This window comes from Eubalaena glacialis, chromosome 19 (assembly GCF_028564815.1).
Source record: "Eubalaena glacialis isolate mEubGla1 chromosome 19, mEubGla1.1.hap2.+ XY, whole genome shotgun sequence".
Lineage (NCBI taxonomy): Eukaryota > Metazoa > Chordata > Mammalia > Artiodactyla > Balaenidae > Eubalaena > Eubalaena glacialis.
This window is the reverse complement of record NC_083734.1, coordinates 40760240-40765022: the sequence shown is the minus strand read 5'-3', so window position 1 is coordinate 40765022 and position 4783 is coordinate 40760240. Positions and strand designations below refer to the sequence as shown.

Sequence of the window (4783 nt, the reverse complement as noted above, 5' to 3'; positions counted from 1 at the left end):
AAAGACGTTTGCAAAAGATCCGCGTCCGCTCCGTGCCCGCCCCCACCAAGCGCAACCTGTTTTCGCTCAACAAACGCTTTACTTGTACAAGTTCTTCATAGCAGGTCTCTGCAAACAGGCTGGAAAGGAGAAGGGCTGCTTCTGCACTAGAGTTGGGGGGGGGAGGGAGCCAGCTTCGAAGGGCGCGTATACCCTAGCGTCTGGCCCACGAACCCTGCGGAAGCGCGGAGGGGGCGTGCAGAGGGTCAAGCGTGCTGCTCGGGTTAGAGACGCAGGGTTAGCTCCACCTCAGTCCACCTTTCTGCCGGCCCCGCCCCATTTCCGTCAGTCCCGCCTCCTACCTGGGTCCCCGGCCTCGTTTTCTTACGCCCCGCCGTATCCTTAGTCGCGCCCTTGAGTGATTTATTGCATCTCCGCCAGTCAGGTCCCAATTTCTTGGAGTTCTTCTTCCACTCTTCGCCTGCCCCTCCCCTCCCCGTCTGTCTGCCCCGCCTCCGGTCCGTCTGCCCCGCCCCTATGCTCTCGGTCCCGCCCCACCCCTCACATGGCCCGCCCCTTATCTGCATGACCCGGCCCCGCCCGCTGGCCCTGCCTCTTTAGACTTTCACCTTGGCTGAGCCGCCCACGGTTGGGCCGGCGCTTGGGTTGGCTGGGCTGGTAGGACTTGGGAAGTCGGACGTCTGGGCGCGGGGTTCGGTTCCGCGTGTGGAATTCTGACTGCGTCCGCCCGTTCAGGTTAGGTATCTGGGAGTAGGCGCTGCGCGCACCTGGGGCGAGGAAGCCGGTAGGAGGAAAAGGAACGGCCAGTTCTGAGAGCGGGTCCTGAGAGAGAGTCCCCAGTCCCGCAGGTCCCCGCCCAGCCCGGGACGCACCCGCTTTGTGCAGTCCGTGCAGCGAGCACGCCAGCTCGGCACTGGAAAGGCCGCTAAGGTGCGCGGCCTGGCAGAAGATCGCGAGGCCCGCCTGAGAGCGCGAGGTGCGGCCGTGGCCGCCGGGCCCGCCCTTCCAGTTCGAGTTCAGCCGCAGAGATCGCTGCTTCTTGGAGTAGCAGCTTGAAGGAGGAAAGTGGGTAGCCGCCTCAGACACCGCCTCCCCCAGTCCTCTCCATCTCACCGGTGGGGAAACCAAAGCAGGACAGAAAGCCACTTTGGTCTGGGGGCAAGTTGGGGCCCAGGAAACTGACCCAGAATTCAGGGCTCCCGTCTCTGGGGCAGGGACATCTGGGGACTCCTGCAGGGGCAGAGTCTGCTCCCCCCATCTTGGGCCCTGAAGCTGGGTCCAGTTGTGCCCACCTCATCACCTCCTGTACCGACTTGAAGGGCACAAAGCCCAGACTCATCAGCTTGAACAGCATCTCTAAGAACAGGGTTTGCAAGCCCTGGGGATCACAGACCCGGCTGTTCCTCACCTTGCCTAGGGGCAGAGAACATGGGGGCAGGTAAGGAAGAGCCTCCCCCTGGCCAGATCCACTCCTGCCCCACCAGCCTTGCCCCTCACCCAAGCACTGAGCGAGTCGGTGGCTGTCAGTGAGGACACCCAGGAAGTCTGTGAAGCTTACGGTTCCATCACCTGGGAAGAGAGAAAGGAGGGGGGGGCTGTAGGTGCCTACCCCCTGCCAAAGCCCTACTCTGCATACGCGTTAGGGGCTTGCCAGCAGTTCGAGGCATAGAGCATCCAGTCCTGCCTCTGGCCAAGCGTTGTCCCAGGTTGAGTGGGGGAGAAATAGCCCTTGCCCTTGGGAGCCCCAAGTCAGGATGATTATCACAGCAGGAATGTTTAGGGGCTCCGGGATAGGTGTGTTGATCAGGGCAGGCTTCCTGGAAGAGGGGACTTTAGAATAGGACCAGGCCCAGGATTTTGTGGGCAAGGGAGGCGTTCTTCAGGGCTAGAGGTGGGAGAGGACAGGAGGGCAGGGACAGGGTCACCCACCATTCCAAGTCTGCCTGCCGCAGAACCTCACACATCTCCTGCGGGCTCAGCTGGACACCCACATGGCACTGGGCAGCTTTCTGCTGCACATGTCCATGGTGCCTGTCGGGCTGGAGCTGAACAGTTTGAGGACATCCTGGAACGCTGAGGGTGGGGAGGGGGGCAGGTGGGCAAGGTGAACCATAGGCACAGGAACCCTGAGATTCACCCACTCTAGCTCAGATGGGACTGAGGACTTGGGTTCACCAACCCTCCGTGCATTATAACTTAATGGAGAACAGTGGCTGCTGTGTGTTGGCACTTGTTAAGTGTCCGTTCAATTCTCATGTCCAAAAACTGAACTCAGGGCCCAGGTTCAATCCCTGGTCAGGGAACTAGATCCTGCGTGCTGCAACTAAAGATCCCGCATGCTGCAGTGAAGATTCCCGCACGTGGCAATGAAGATCCTGCGTGCCGCAACTAAGACCCGGTGCAGCCAAATAAATAAATAAATATTTTAAAAACAACGACAACATGCTTGCTTCGGCAGCACATACACTAAAATTAGAATGATACAGAGAAGATTAGCATGGCCCCTGTGCAAGGATGACACGCAAATTCATGAAGCGTTCCATATTTTTTATGTGTACATATAGCTGATTAACTTTGTTGTACAGCAGAAACTAACACAACATTGTAAAGCAATTATACTCCAATAAAGATGTTAAAAAAATAGATAAAATATATGTAACATAAAAAAAATGTAATGACCATTCTCAGTTCACAGGCAGTACAAAAAGAGGCCAAATGCTGGACCTGGTCCAAGACTTGTAGCTTGCTAACCCCTATGTTACTGTATATCTGTTGCAATTCTAAGGATCTATAAATATTAAATCATTCTAGCGATCCTATGAAAAAAACCCAAACAACAACAACAACAACAAAAACAAACAACAAAATAACTCATGTCCAAGGCCACACCACCAGTAGGGGCAATGCTGGGCTTTGGACTCGGGCAGTCTGGCTCTGGAGCTACGATGCCCAGAGGCTCCAGGAGCCCTGCTGGCACCCGGCTTGTAGTAGGCACTGAAAATTACTGATGATGAATAGAATGATTCTGCTTTGAGGGGCCCCTGCCAGTATCAGGGCATGATCTTTGCAGGGACACTGGGGGCCCCAAATGTGGAAATGATTCCTTCCATCCCTACTCCCACAGCTCCAAACCCCAGCGGGGCAGGGACCTCAGATTCTTTTTTTCTATCCTTTCTCCCAGTTTCCCTTCTTCCTTTCATCCTGTTCATCCATCCACCATCCATCCATCCACCATCCAAATACCTTGCTATCCACCAATCCCATCCCTCCTTCCCTCCTTCACACACACACACACACACACACACACACACACACACACAGCAACAAGCCCTGGGATTGCAGAGATGAGCAAATTAGGCTGGCATGGAGAGGTTACAACACAATCACTGGCTTCTCACTGTGTCCCCAGCCTCTGGGCAGGCAACTCCATTGTATTCTGCTCGGAGCACCCCCTAGTTTTCCTCCCTGCTCCCAGCCCTGAGGCCCTCACCTGCCAGTTGCCCGGGTGTCAGGGGTAGCAGGTTCTTGTCTGCAAAGCCGCCTCGCGGGAAGGAAGCTGGAAAGGCTTTTGTACCTGCTGCAGAGAGATGCCAGGGCCAGGCAGGCCTTTCCCCAAACCCAGCACCCCAGGCCTGGCCTCAGTCCCTGCCCTCACTTCTCAGACCCAGCGCTTGGGCCTGTCTGTACTATACGGGTGGCTGCAAGGCCCTTGAACTCCCTCGCGCCCTGGGAGGGCTGCTCAGCCCGTGGCTGTGGCCGCTGCTGCTTCTGTCTGGGTCAGCAGGGTACGCGATGCTGCGGCCTCCTCCCCTGCCTCCTCCCGGCCTGCTCCTCTCCTGGGTCTCGTGCGAGCAGTCTTTGAGGCTTCTGTGGAGGCCTTGGAGGCGGGAAGAAGACAGGACTGAGGGCCCCAGCCCACTTGAGTGCTCAGACTCCAGGGGACCTGAGACCAGACCTGTGGGTGCACAGCTTCCCCTCCCAGGACCCGCCCCGCCCCCGCCAGCCTGCACCAACAGTCCTCTCCCTGGGGGATTCCTGGGGTAGTAGTTTGGAGGAGTGGCAGACCTTCCCCCTGCCCTTGTCACCTGGACGTTCTCTTTGCCGATGGTGATATCTTGGTCTTCCATCCTCTGCTGCCTGAAAGGCAGTCACAGGCTCGGAGGCTGGTCCAATGTCCCAGGTCTGCAGTCCCCAGGCTGGCTTTGGGGTGGATCTTAACAACTTTTGGCAGGGGTGCCCTTCTCCCTCACCACTGGCTTGCTCCCCTCTGCTGGGGAACCTGCAGTTTTCGTCTTTTGCATTTCTGCCTCCCTTAAGGCATGTAAATTTGTGACTCCACTTGGAAGCTAACAGGATGGCTGAGGCCCAGGGGAGAAGCAGGCCCCAGAGGCCCCAAGTCAAGGCGTGGGAGGGTGGGATCTAGCCAAGTTGGGGCTGTGGCCCACCTTACCCCAGGATCCCCGGGAGGGAAGGAGCCCTTCCTCCAAATGATGCAAACCCACAAACCACATTAACAAAATACTCTGGGAAGAGGCATCCCAACAGCCAGATGACCGTTCTGGCCCAGCGCCTCCCCAGACACTCACCTCTGGGTCTCTTCTTCATCCTTCTTTCCAGCCTCCTGACCCCTTCTCTGGCCCTGGCCCATTCTTAACTGCTCACCCCTTCCTAATCCCATTCTCCCAGGCACTGGGCACCTGCCTCCTCAGCCCCGTCTCAAGGCAGGGCAGGATTCTGAGGATCTGCAAGGTGGAGCTTTCACTGCACGGGGAGCCTTGGCCCA

The 4783-nt window shown here is 57.4% G+C and overlaps 1 non-coding gene and 1 pseudogene across 1 annotated transcript; one reads left to right on the top strand and one right to left on the bottom strand.

Moving 5' to 3' along the window:
- Positions 1 to 78: 78 nt before the first annotated feature.
- Positions 79 to 4648, bottom strand: LOC133080819 (uncharacterized; annotated as a pseudogene).
- LOC133081031 (U6 spliceosomal RNA) lies at positions 2443 to 2549 on the top strand. Its single transcript, XR_009698703.1, has one exon. It is a non-coding gene; the product is annotated as a U6 spliceosomal RNA (small nuclear RNA).
- Positions 4649 to 4783: the final 135 nt, after the last annotated feature.